Source organism: Phalacrocorax carbo, chromosome 11, assembly GCF_963921805.1.
Source record: "Phalacrocorax carbo chromosome 11, bPhaCar2.1, whole genome shotgun sequence".
Lineage (NCBI taxonomy): Eukaryota > Metazoa > Chordata > Aves > Suliformes > Phalacrocoracidae > Phalacrocorax > Phalacrocorax carbo.
In genome coordinates, this window is record NC_087523.1 from 12,732,164 (window position 1) to 12,746,315 (window position 14,152).

Sequence of the window (14,152 nt, forward strand, 5' to 3'; positions counted from 1 at the left end):
TATTTGAAATATCTGCAACCCACTTAGATACTTTCTTGCACAGATTTAATCCCTTCACACAGTACAATCCAGGCAAGCTTCTGGAATTCCTTTTGCCCCCTTGGTAGAAAAGTCTTTTAACTTGAAATCCAAGTACACTTCTGTAGCACTAGCTATGGCCTACAGCCATGTTTTGTGGTTGCTACGTTGCTTACACTAGTCAAGGACTTTTCAGCTTCCCATGCTTTGCCGGGTGCACAAGAAACTGGGAGGGAGCACAGCCAGGACAGCTAACCCAAACTGGCCAAAGGGAAATTCCATACCATATGATGTCATGTTCAGTATATAAACTGAGGGGACTCGACCAGAGGGCAGCAATCGCTATTTTGGAATGGGCTGGGCATCAGTTGGCAGGTGGTGAGCAATTGTATCGTGCATCACTTGCTTTGTATATTACTTTTACTACTACTACTATTACTATTTGACTTCATTTTCTTTCTGTTATTAAACTATTCTTATCTCAACCCACAAGTTTTTTCACTTTTACTCTTCTGATTCTCTCCCCCATCCCATTTGGCTGGGGTGAGGTGGGCGGTGGAAGTGAGCAAGCAGCTGTGTGGTGCTTAATTGCTGGCTAGGGTTAAATCACAGCATAGGATCAGGTCCAGCAAAAATATCCATCATCAGACACAGCCCTGGGATGGCCACGCAGGGCCATGGTGATGAGACAGATCCAATATAGATCTAGGACATTATTCCACAGATCAGAGTCCAAAGACAGTGAAGGTTATGGCTGTGGCTGAGCCAAAGACCAGCTTTCCTGCAGGGCAGCACAAGCAGATACTGAAAGTCCAGGGCTCAGATTAAAATGGGCTCCTGAGCCCATGGGTGTGGAGGGGAGGCCCCAGGTGACGCTGCTCAGGGCCATTAAGGCCAATTAGTGCCTTCAGGGCTCTGACGGTCATTGATCGAACTGGTCTGCAAGACCACATGCTTCAGAGAGAGACCTGACTCACAAACTGATTGTCTTTAACAGATCTTTATTTTTTGCCATTCACTGTTTAAAACAGAAAATTACTACCCTAAATTGGTGCGGATTAAGATTTTCTTCTGATCAATAGTGGTGATTAGCTGCTCTCTACCTGCTGAAATGACCCACTAAAGGCTTAGGTTACAAAATATCAGAACTGCATCTTTTGTACTCATTTTAGACCATGCGGTTTTGAATGATGTCAATATTATAGACATCTGAAAGTGTGCTGCTTCTCAAAAAAAAAAGTAAATTAAAAAATAAATACAATTTTCTCTGTATTTGAAAAATCAGGACAGAAGGGGACTCTCATGCAATGAATTCCTTTTCCAAATAAACTGTAGTAATCCCATCAGTGCTTCTCCTGTAGCACCCCGGACGTCAGCGAAAGCGAGGGAGGGCATTGTCTGAGCTCTAGCCTCGAGCTGAGCAGCTGAAAAACCCTCCGGAGAAGAGTTTACGCCGAGGCATGGCAGGCGGCGCTCCCCGGCCGCGATGGGAGGGAGCCGCGCCGGGCGCCCGCTGGAAGCCCCTCGCCCTGCAGCGGCTCCTGCGGGAGCCACGGGCTGGATCCAGCGCCAGCTGGGAGGAATAAAGGCAGGATTAGGGGCGGGCGTTGGACAGCTAGGGCCTTTTGGAGAGCGAAGTGAGAAGGGTAACTTCAGGCGTTTTGTGTTCTGGGAAGTCTGGAGTTTGGCAAATGCAGCCACGCAGATCAGCTGTGCCGCCTCTTGTAAACCGAAATACCCTCTTCATTCTGCTGAAAAGAGAAAGAAATTCATGCACTGGAGAATAAATAAGAAACGAGGCTAAACGTGGGATCATTGTGCTGACATCAGCAATTATCACCCTGAACACCCCTGCAGCCATTCAGCAGCAGGAACAGGTGGTCTCTGATAACAGAAACCCCTATGCTGACTTCCTCAGATGTGGGCCAGAGCAATTTCTTTAGATGAACCACATCACAGATAGCAACCAAAAATAAACATAGGAGAAGTTGGGGCTCATTTGGTGAGGGACAGGCAATCTGTGTGTGAAACTTGCCAAGAGAAATCACATGCAATTTTGTACAAACACACCCAGCTGATTTTCTAGCACTTTTCCAAATTTTATAGAAGGTTGGGTCCTGAGGGCTACGATGGGCAGCATTAGGGTCATCTAGTCTGACCTCCTGTGTATACAGGTTACAAAATTTTCCCCAGAAGTGGAATAAAGTACATCTTGTGTCATTGTTTGGAATATGTCTCCACCATGAGCTCACCCAAGCAAGACCTTTCAATGTATAATCCCCTTATCGGTAAGAAATGGCACCTTCACTGAAGGTGGCAAATATCTGCTTCTACCTGTTAAATCTTGCTAGACCTTTTATAAACACACACAGAAAGGTCTCCTTTCTGGGTCTCCTGTTTTATAAGTAACTCAATAGTCAAACTACCTCTCTACTATTTTTTAAATAAGCTAAAATCAGGAAGTTTCTCAAATTTAACCTTAAAACTTTAAGTTCCTTTTTTCAAGTTCCTTTGAACTCTCTCAAGAGGTTCCAGATCCTCCTACAAACCTCTATACCAGACCTGTGCTCCCATTCAAATATCCAGGGCCCATTCCCTGTACTTTACTTGATATAGTCCCTCCCTTTACTTGGGAGAACAAACACCAGATGGGTTGATATGACTTACCTTTCCAGACCTGGGAACAGGAGCCCTACTGCAAGGCTGAAGCTGCTGCTTGTGTCTTTGCATCACCCGCACCATGTTTGTTCCTCAAATCACACAGGCTGACCGCAATGCAGGTCTTCTCCATCCTAAGGAAAAAGCCATTCAAATCAAAGTTTTAAAGAGAAATGGACATTTGTTGGCACTCAGGAAGAAGGGGAGATGAAATGGTGTGTGGGGAGGGAGCACGTGAACTTACTCTACAACAGTTTCTGAGTGTGAAGACGACTCTTTGTACCACTGGCACATTTCACGTTCATACCTCTGGTGCTAAGCGGGATCTCCCTGCTATGAATGAAGAACAAGAAGTAACAAATTGTGCTGTCAGTCAGACACATCTGGAGAAATCCCAATGTATAGTCAATTACAACAAATCCAGTGACCTGCCTGGAGCCTGAAAATGGAACAGAAGCTGAGAACTCCTTACAATTGAAAATATTTAAGTTGGCAACACTGGGCCAAATTTGCCACTGAGACAAGCATCACAATCCTCCTAAACTGGACATGTTTCTATGAGACCCAAAATTGGCCTTATCCACTCTTTATAATTTAAGCTGTTGAGGAGACCGATAGGGCCATACTTCGTATGTGTCCTTTTCAAGCGTTCACTTTTCATTAAGTAACTTTTTTTAGACAAAGAACTTTTCACAGGAAGATGAGAGGATCTGCCTGATGAAATATGGGCTCTCCCAATTCATATTAGATTCTCAAGCATCATTCAACAGCTCTAAATTGACTAATGGACATCACAGCAAATGGATTTCCACCTTAATCTTTAGTTCTTGTCTGAATGATATTAATACACATTGTTTATCACTAATGAGCTCTAGAATATGATGTTAACAGAAGCAATTAAGGCCCAGCATAACTGTCTGCAACACTGTGCTGGAGCTGAATATATGGCTAATGAATCACATCCATAGTTCTGTTCCAGTTTCCTCACTGCAAATTGTACTTCAGATGAGTTAAGCTCATCTTAGTTTCCAGGCTGTTGCCTTTATATTTAACTCTTGTGTGCGCAAAAGGTTGCTTATATAAGAAAGAACCAGACAGGTCTTTGGAAGAGCTAGCATAGGGGTTTTTATTTATCGTTCAGTGATAGCAGCTACCTTCAAAGACAGGTATCATGTTTAGACTACCTTTTCCCATACCAGGCATAGATTTAAACTTCTCCTAAAGTGTTTAAGTTCAGGAGCACAAAGCTTGATTCAGAGCACTGTTTAGCCAGGACTGTCAGACCCTGACTTCTTGTGCAGATAACCATGACAGAGAGGTCAGGCACATCAGGGTTCTTTTGCCTGCTTGAACCCCCACTCAAGGCAAAAGGATGTCTCTCTAAAATCTTTGGTGAAATTTTGACTTCAGGGAAACATTTACATGTCACGTGTGGCCACAAAAATTTAAAAGCTAAGACTGAGGTCAAGAAGGAAAGCAAAGTATGATGCTACTCGGATAATTTTTGTTTTGCACTGTTGCCCTGTCCCAGCAAAGGTTGGCCATCCCTGTCTTTAGTGGACTATATTAAACACTGAATTTTCAAGGTACATCAAAGCTGACTCAGCCCTGAAGAGGAAACAAAAGCTGCTACGTGGCAGCAACATTCCCAGACGCAAAGATGAGAATTCCTGAAAGGGTCCAGTTTAATGACTTGGTCCTACACTTGAAACTAGAGAATTTTTACTATTGACATCAGTAGGAACCTGTTGTAGATAAAGGTTAGCTTGAACCAGCTAAGCTTTTTCATATTCTGATACACTGAATAATCCACTCATCTAGTATTGAAGGCAAGTGAAGAAAACTGTAAGCATCAGACAACATGATCATCTGATCTCGTACTGTAAGAAATGGCTGAGACAAGCCAGTTTGAGTTTGCTTTTGTCACATATTTTGGCAGGAGGCTCAAAATCTACCTGAAGGTGCTCTGTCACTCCAAACTGAAAGAAAGTTAACAGCGATGAAACTGTTTCTGTTCATATGCTGTTTCTTGCTTCACTGCAACAGAGCTGGCATCCTACAACTGTGATTTTTTTTTCCCTCAGAATAAACAGTTTTGCCACTAGGCTCACCTGGCTGGCTTGGACTGATTGAAGACAATTTCTGTCTTCACCTACAGGTGTTATCATCACACCTACAAGCAGGCTCTGCACTTTGACATTTTTGATCTCTGACTGATACTTAGCACTGAATTAGTCAGCGGTTCCTTTTTTATTTTTAAGGAGTTATCTATCTAAGGACCAAGATCAAAGCAGCAAGAGCATCATTTCATTGTGTTGACTTGAATCGCAGTGTCACTTTAATTTGCAATCACTGAAGCACAACCTCACCAAAAGCAAAGGAAATACTGCAAGCAATTAGCCTGCGCTCAACTCAGTGCTGCAGGAGTCACGATGCTACAGCAGCCGTGCTACTGAGCTCTGGGATGTCCCCACCGCCCAGCAAAGCCTGCAGGTGAGGGTGTAGCTCTGAAATAACGGAGCTGTGTCACTGGCGAGGAGAAAGGGAGAGTTGCTTCGACATTTTAGAACAAAATGATCTGGAAAGTAACTCAAAGAAGTCAAGCTTGTGATATTTTTTGTTTGCTTGTTTGTTTTTGATATAAATAAATGGGAACTGAAAGAAGCTCATTTCATGCAAATTTTAACTTCAGTAAAAACAAGGTTATTGAGTAACTTCTGGGCTTACAAGGCTTCTTGGTTTACTCAGCAGCAGACTATGTATTTCCACTGGAAGAGATCAGAATAGAAGAACTGTGCTCTAAGTGTTGGAAAGAATGAACATTAATCGCCAGTTATGCACCACTTGTAATGGCACATGCACGGACGAGCTCCCTCTTCTCCACATCCAGCTTTCTTGTGCAGCTCCGTGACACAAGAAGCTGCATGGCTATCCTCCGGATTCTCCAAACCTGACTCAATAATGCAGATCTAAAGGGGGAGGGAGGGCAACACTCACAGACCTTTGCTGGCCAAAGCCCAGTATCAAATGGGCGGTCAGTTCCTTTTAGGGCCCCCAGCAGCACAGGCCTCCAGGACCATCCTCTAGTGCCTGGACAGTTCGTGCCTACACTGCCCTTGTGCTGAGCAGACACAGGTGATTCAGAACAGAGACGTCCCCAGGGCTTGTTTGCCCTGGGGCAGAGAGCTTGAACCCCTTTACAGATCACTGCACCTGGCAAGACCAGCTGCCGCCTCTATATTTACTGATACCTTAGAAAGTGCTGCAATACTTGCAACACCTACGTTTTCAAGATGCCAGAGACCGCGCACCAAACACCCCACGCCAGCCCTCGCCACTGGCGAGTGACCAGGTTTGCCAAAGCAGGGGAAGACACTGGTCCGAAGCAGGGACACCCAAAAAAAGTTAAAACTCCAAGCGACCGTGTGGCCGCCTCCTCCCAGCGGCACCCTGCCCATCTCCCTGCGGCCACGCACCCGCCTCCGCCCTGCCCGGGCCCCTTTGTGGGGGCCGGTTCTCAGGAGGGCCGGGGGGCGGCCATGGGTGCTATATTAGGCACCTGCGGCTCGCACAATGGGCTGTGGGTGCTCGGGGGAGAGACAGATTGATGTATTGTGTGCGGGGGAGGAGGGCTGTCACTTGAATCCATGTGAACCCGGGCTTTCGGGGCAAGGGAGATTGACAGCTTTTGTAGGTCGCAGCTCTCTTTCAAAGCTCTGCTTTATAGACAGTAGGTTAGGGGGCCCGGGCTTTCACTCCCATAATTCGAACAGGGCAATCATCAGCATTGAGAATTTCTTCTCTCTCTCTCTCTCTTTTTTTTTTTTAACCCCCCTTGTTATGCATTAAATGATTTCAGTGGAGGAATGTGCAGCATTAATTAGAATTGGTTAGCAGATACTAAGGGGAAAAGTTTCTTCACAACAACTATAGGAGGTGTCACTGCTACAAAGACGGTTTTGTTTTCGCTCTCCCCCACATTATCAGTGCAATATGTAAGGTAGCGATTCTTTTCATTTAAATTAAGTGGAAAGCTACTAAATCTTGTTTTATTCTCTAAAAAGAAAAAGGTCCTTAACACTTATCTTTTAACTTCTTTTATTTTGTAAGGTTAGTGTTTACTTTTGCTTTCAGTCCTCCCCATTAATCGGCCTGCAAAGATGTGTATCCAGTTTTGTGTATCATTTAGCTCTTACAATTATAGGCCAGTACAACTAATATATAAGGATTGTCTCCTGATTAAAGCAACAACGTTACCATTTAAAATCAAAGGCTTGTCTAGAAGGACACATTGAAATTCAGAAGTGTGGCTCCCTGTTCTCTGCAGGGATTTCCTAGTTTCTTTCAACGTTTCAAATAGAAGTTAAGCTAAAAGACGGGCTTGAGCATATAAAGTGAGAGCTTAGAAGAAACACTCATTAATATATTTATGTACTTTTAAAATTTCATTCCTTAAAAACTTTTCCCATCGACAACATGCAAAAAATACTAGTCCTGACAGAGTTTAAATATTTTCTCCCATCAAATGCACTCAATTATTTTATAAAAAATAATTAGAAAAATAATATTTTAAAAAAATTGAAGTGAGTTTTGGCATTTAACAATAGACACAATCCTATGTGCTACACCATAGGGTAATATCACATTCTTTTTTTTTCCATTTAAGGGTTTGAAATTTACCAAATTATACCACCATAAAACACCATCTCTTAAGACATGTAAAGCCAACTGCTGTCTCCAGAAGTAAATTACTAAGGCAACATGCACTGCAGATTCTCTTGCAAAAAATTCACCTGAAAAGTGGACATATTTATACTTTGCCCACAGTACCAGTCAGCAAAAGCCACCAGTGTTCTTTGTACCAGGGAAAGTATAATTCTTGCTTGTTCCCGCTGAGGGGGTGCTGGAAAGCCAGCCGCAGGCAGGCAGGACCAAGCAGGTATTCGAGAGAGGCAGCAGTTCTTCTCCTGCAGGGCAGGTTCCAGTGCCTAATTTTTGTCTGACCCACATACAGACAGTCTGGCCTATGCATTATATAGTCAAAACCACAGCCTGAAAAATAAGTTTTGTTATTCAGTATCTAGACCGTAATAAGCCTGATTTTATTTTCATCTCACTGATAAATCAGTGGTTACTAGTGAGAGACACGATGCTAAAGCTTGTTTTAACATAGCTCAGCGTTGGCATAACTTTAAGACCTGCATAAAGATGAGCTAAACAGAGCTTGTGCAAAGGAAGAGAGGATCAGTTTCTACTAGCCATGGGATGCAGTTTTCTAAGTAGAGATTTAACTAAGTAAAAGCCAATTAAATATTTCACCTTCTGGCTGGAGACTTTTCCCCACCATTAACAGGAGGAACAAGGATATTAAACATCTGACATTGTCTTGCAAGGAAAACTCCATTGGATATGAAGAGTTATTTTCCATAATGCAGAGGAAGGGAGAAGCAGGGTCTCTTCCCTTCCACCTCCCTAAAACTGCCAGTTCAGCTTCAGTGGCTGGGATGTAAGCCCTGGAGGCTGCACCATAGCAGCACTGAATGCTCTATCAGCAACAATTAATTAATTAATCAGGTGCCAATGCACAGAGGATTCCGGGCAGTCGAGCCGTTTGCTTCCTCAGACACAGAGCAGCACTTCTCTGGGGAGCTGAGGTCACTGCAAAGATTGGTTTTGAAGTAAGCCCCAGCCCTGGGGTTAGTCAAGGCAGCCCAAAGCTTTCTCAGCAGCAGCTCGCTCCCTGCACAGCACCAGCGCTGCACAGCAGGACCAGCTCGCTCGCTCCAGAGATGCAATACCACTGTGCAGGTCACTCTTGCCAAGTCTTCCTGTGTCTCCTGCATCCTGGCCCAAGGGCCGTCTCCTTTTTTTTATTTTTTTTTGGACCACAGTACCTCTCTCAGAATGATGCATCCCTCGTGCATGTAAATGAGAGGGGTCCAATTACACGCGAGGGAGAAAGGGTTTAATGAATCGTGAAAAAGCAAGGGTTGCATAGAAAAAGCCTCAATCCCAGTGCCCCCTCATCCCCCCACTTGGAAACGTGCGTTTCTCGTTTTTGAGAGCGACGAGAGAATGCAGAGGAGTGAACGGGAGAAACCCACAGCTGAATGAATACAACGCTTGTTTGCGTGCAGCCTGCACTTGAAACCGGTGATACGCACTTTTAAAGAAAAATAGTTAAGCAGAGAAGTTGTGTTCGTCTACAGCATAAACAAATGCAATTCACGATTGCAGACAACTCTATGTTCAAGTTCTCCCATCTGGAGCACGTTCCTCTCCTTACACTCCTTTCCTCTGTGTGTATACGTAAGGTCGTATATGAATCTAAAGGACAAAGAACAGGCAGAAGCTGGTTGTTATTTATGAGGTCCTGTAAAATACAGCCACAGGTTGCACAGCCTAAATTGTATGACTAACTTTCACACCTGGCTGACCCCGAAATCGGTTGTTTATCACTGGCTGTTTCAGGTGAATATGAATTAGACAGCATGGGATATCAGCAGCATTTTAAGGCAAACCACACTAAAACAATATTATTAAAATCAAATACAATTTCTTATGATTACATTTAAAACAGACATTATAGTACAGTGATTTGTAAATATTCTGGGACTCTTCAGAGGCCTTTTCCTTCTGCTGTTTGGGTATTTGTTTTCCTCTTTAGCAGGATTAATTATTAGTCACTGACTGTTGCTAAAACGACTTTAATATCTCAGATTATGGTGTAGGAAGAATTCCCAGCACCCTCAATGGGGATTACATAGCATTGTGGTCCCAAGTTGTGAAAAGAAACAGACATAAACACTTGAGCATGAAGATGGTCTCCTTTTCCCAGTGAGGGAATCACAAGTACTGAGCAATTACATCTCCAGCTGAAATGTAGCAGAGCTATTATCTGTTCAATATCTTTAAAATTTGGCCTCAGAGTTTCTTTCTTCATTTGGTCATAGAAATACCTGTGAAACTGCACATAGAAGTGACTTCTTATTAAGGTAGGATGCCACTAGAAAGAACAGCTTCCACAACAACATAAATAGGATAACTCCATGTGTGCACAACTTTACACAGGAGTATGAATAGCTTGTGGAGTTATACCAAGCCTTCTCCAATTTTTTACTAACTTGACCTAGAACCCTGCAGGCAACATGCATAAGCCAGCCAGTGCATAAATTCTAGCTTCTATGAGTGAATATTTCTCATTAGAAGCATGTGGAATAAAAAGAAAGACCTATTGCTTTGGTGTTGCACATTCTTAGTTATTTCTGCATAGGTGAAAGAGCCCTGGACCATTGCTGGGGATCCAGGATGCTGCTCTGGTTAGTTTAGCTACTGCTATGAATAGTGGAGCTAAACTCTATGACCTTAAAAAGAAGTTGCCACTACCCCAGTTGCTCCTTCAGCTTTGAGGCACTGAAGTGCTTCAAGCCAACACAAGCCCCTTGATGGTGAAGAGAAAATAGAAGTGGTGCACAAGAGATGCCTGCCTTTGTGTCTACTGATTTTTCTAATCTTCTAGTGATGCCTTTATTGGAATTTCCATCTGGCAGGGCTCTTGGATATGTTGTCAGCAGGGAGGACATGCTGGTCAGTAACCTCCGTGTCCTGGACACAAGTGCTTCCATCTGCACTACTGGAATCAGGAGGGAAGGAATGATGCCAGCACAGAGAGTAGCTGGAGCAGCCCAGCTCCTTTAGGAAAGGAAATAAAAGGAGCAATGTGGAAATACCACAGGGTAATAAGGGTTTGCCTGTCCCCATAGCCACAAAATCCATAAGCCTACACTCTGGGCTTTCCCAAAGGGACATCGTTGCTGAATCTTGTCAGGTTCATCTCCTGTCATTGGCTCAGATCAGTTATCCTGGCCTCTTCACAAATGTTCTAAAATCCTGAATTATTGACCACATTCACATAGATGAGTGCTATTCCCTGATCGGACTGAAAATGGATGAAAATTTATAAGAAATCAGATAGAAAAAACCAAACTGCTACTTTTGGACTTAAGAAAGAAAAAATTTTCAGTTTATTCAACTAATTTCATCCAAAGATGCTACAGAAAACATCCCAAAGAATACATGTGCTGTAGACCATATTTTCGTATAAATCACTTGTCCTTTAACTTTGGCCCACAGAACAACTCTGTCAGCCAGATAAATAAAACCTTGCTTGGAAACTAACATTTATAAAAGCACAGAGGGGAGAAGCATCATCTGAGATCCACAACTTTCAGAGACAGCTAAGGGCCTGTGCAAATCCTGTGCAGCCTTGCGTTGCTGTCTCCTTTGGTCACCTTTGCTGTGTCACCTTTGCTCGGTGTCATGAATATAGTGCTCCAAGACATCTTGTTCCGTAGTGTTTCTGAGCATCATTCTGTAATTTTTTGTCTGGCTGGGAGTTTTGCTGGTTTCAGGTGAGCGGGAGTGGTGGTGCAAGGGAAGCAGCGAGATTACGATCCTTCTGGCAAAGACAGCTCTTAGTTTGGCTCATCTGCATTGTTGAACCACCAATGCACTGCTTGTGTTTTGCTCCATACAGCTGCTCTCCAAAGCTGTCACCTACTTCATATGATCCTGGCTGTAGCACAAGAGCCTGGGGAAAATGCAAACTTTAGGTTGGGATTTCAGAATCCCTTCTTATGAATAAATCCAACTCCTTTACCCTTGAACTAGTAACCTTTATATCCATTATTATAAAACTATGTCATTCATATACAACTGTCTTAAGGAAAAGATGCATTCTGGAGCCCATAATTGGGATACATTTCATCATGGAAGACAGATAAACAAAATGTTTTCAGTTACCAATTTCATCAATAGGCAGCTAACATGTTACTAGCATGTTTTCATGAAGGACCAAACACCACTTGGGGTTGAAGGACAATTTTTACATTTGTTTTTCAGCAGGCTTTTTAGCTTAAGTTATTTAAGGTCAGTGCTTTCCTAATGCATTTTGGGATTATCTTGCTTTTTGTAAAGCAGTGCAGAAGAACAGTTCTTTAATATAGTATAAAAGTGAAAAATAAATATCAGTACTAAATACTAGGTCACTCATGAGACTCAAGAGACATCTTTTTTTTGTATGTTAACTTACTAAACCAAGATTAGTAAAAAGCACAAAAGCACATAAATGCTCCCTTCCCTTATCAGTGGTACACACCACTACCAGAAGGACCATTTTCTGCATCAAATCATAGACCTGCAGCCTTCGTTTCCCATCAGTTTTTTCCACACGACTCTTTCTCTTGTGCTTTTACCACATTACTATTTCTCCACTGCTCATGCATGGTAGATGCTGGGGTGGTGGTCAGTTGGGTTGGGACAGCTTTCATGGGTCATCAATTCAAAACCTCCTGGGAAGGTGGTGGTACCTTTCTAAGGTCTCTCCTCAGCAACGGGGTGGCAGGAGACCCATGGGGGCTAAGTTCTTGCTGCTGAAGCATACACAGCATTTCACACCAGAGCCTCTAACCAACCCCTTTTTGCCCCATTTACTTGCTAACTCAGTGTTAAGAGCATATACACCTTGCCTTGTTTGTCAGACCTCCTGTGTGTTTCTATGCATGACTGCTACAGAGAAGCATGGGCAGATGAGCCAAAGGGGAATGGCACAAGGTACAAGACACCAACAAGGGAAATAGCAAAGATCTATCTCAGTTTTGGTTCATGAGTTCTGGCACATGTGCCCTTAAGATTTAACTGCATGTGAGTTATTTTTTCAGTAATCAGTTCTGATTTTTACAACCCAGGATTTGAGACTCTGCACAAAAGCATTTGCTTTTATTACAATGGAAAACATACTAAAATACACTTTAACGTTGTTGTAGATTTTTTTTTTAATGGCAAAACATTAGGTAATTAGGGAAATCATGCACCATGCCATGTGGAGGCCACCTGACAAATACAACTTTGGTGGCCATGACCCTGGCCAGAGGAAGAAGGCTGTGATGTCACCTCATCCCCAAGTCCCAGTTTCACGGGTAGTATCTCTGAAAGGAATTGTCTAAAGGAGATTGTTCCTTATGAAAAGTTCACATGATGGAGTCTGAAGGGCTTGTTTCACTTGAAGCCCAGCAGGACAGAGCTGTTTGGAAAGAAGCATTCAGTGTGTTCTGTTTTGCTGAAAGCTGTCACAGTGAACAAGTACTTAGCAAACAGCATGAACAAGGATTTGAACTAGAAAACTAGCAGGGCCCTGACAACATTGTAATAGTGGGCTTGTCTGTTCAGAGCCTGTACAATGACGCATGGGGGCATGAGAAGGAAAACAGGAGAATTAGATTTTTGTATTTTTAATTTTTTTAAAATGTGACAGTTTATCATTTCTCTGAACCCGTCTGTATTATTGTGGTTGCCTTTGGCATCACGGGGAGGGAAAAGCATCCTGGCGAGAAGGGGCGCAGGGCAGAGGCACAGCGCACAGCCCAAAGGGTGAACTGGTTGATTAACTAACAGTCAGTTCTTTTCCTATTGTCCTGGTTTGTAATGTTTTTACTTCTGTTATGATGGGCTGACTGTTTAAGCTGTCGCTCTTTACATCTCTAATCCATATTTAGCAGTGAACAAAAGCTGTCTGAATCCCGGTCCAGACGGAAAGAGAACCTGCCACTCCACACCTTTGAAAACAAGGTGCTCTCAGCCAAGCACCTAGCTGCTGACACCTCACAGGTATAGGACACTAGCACCTGTTAAAGGGTCCCCTCCCTCTCCCATGTCATACAACAGACTACTGAAGGCAGCACAACATTAAGAGACATCTAATGAGTAGGAAATCAGGATAGGATAAACAAAAATTCTCCTTTTAGTTTTACATACTACAACCACATCCTTATTTCTAAAGCAAACCTCAAACACAAAATAATGACACCTTTCACCATGATTATGATGACAGTCATCTAGTTCGTGACAAGAAGAGTTTCAAAAGCTGTCATAAATAACTTTTTATTTATCACTTCTAACATGTTGTGCATTTTCCTAGACGTGGAAAGTCCCTAACTGGTGTCCGTCTTTGCTACAGAGGACTAACGGTCCCTTCTTCAGGTTGCCTTCTACTAAGCAATTTACACAAAACGCGTTTCCCTCCTTCCCTTTACAAGGGCAGAGGACATGCAATGTTTAACTGCAGAGCCCAGCACAGCACCCACCTCTTTCCTTACAGACTTCAGCAGGCTCAGGATGAAAAGCACTTTTCTAGCCTACTGGAAAGCCTGTCGACTTTATGAGTCCTGGGATCTGTTCCTGGACCTGCTGTTCATTCCCTTCACGTTCTCTGAAAACCTCTGAAAATGGCTGAAAACCTCTGGTAATGGTTTGTGGAAAGAGCACTGGTGGAAGAAAATAGAATGAAGAACCACCTGCTCTACCGAAGCTATTCCCGGAGAACCTGATCCTAGGAATACATTCACTGGTAAAATGGATGAGAGGCACTACTTCTCCATTCGTGGTCAGTTACAGTATTATTGTTTCTGTCTGTAAATCA

At 43.2% G+C, this 14,152-nt stretch overlaps 1 long non-coding RNA gene across 1 annotated transcript in view; it reads right to left on the bottom strand.

The window, feature by feature from the left end:
• Nucleotides 1–10,659: 10,659 nt before the first annotated feature.
• The window catches only part of LOC135315364 (uncharacterized), a 32,850-nt gene continuing 29,357 nt past the window's right edge, over nt 10,660–14,152 (bottom strand). The window contains exon 6 of the long non-coding RNA XR_010374816.1: nt 10,660–11,266. This is a non-coding gene — a long non-coding RNA (uncharacterized LOC135315364). The remainder of the gene's footprint in view (nt 11,267–14,152) is intronic.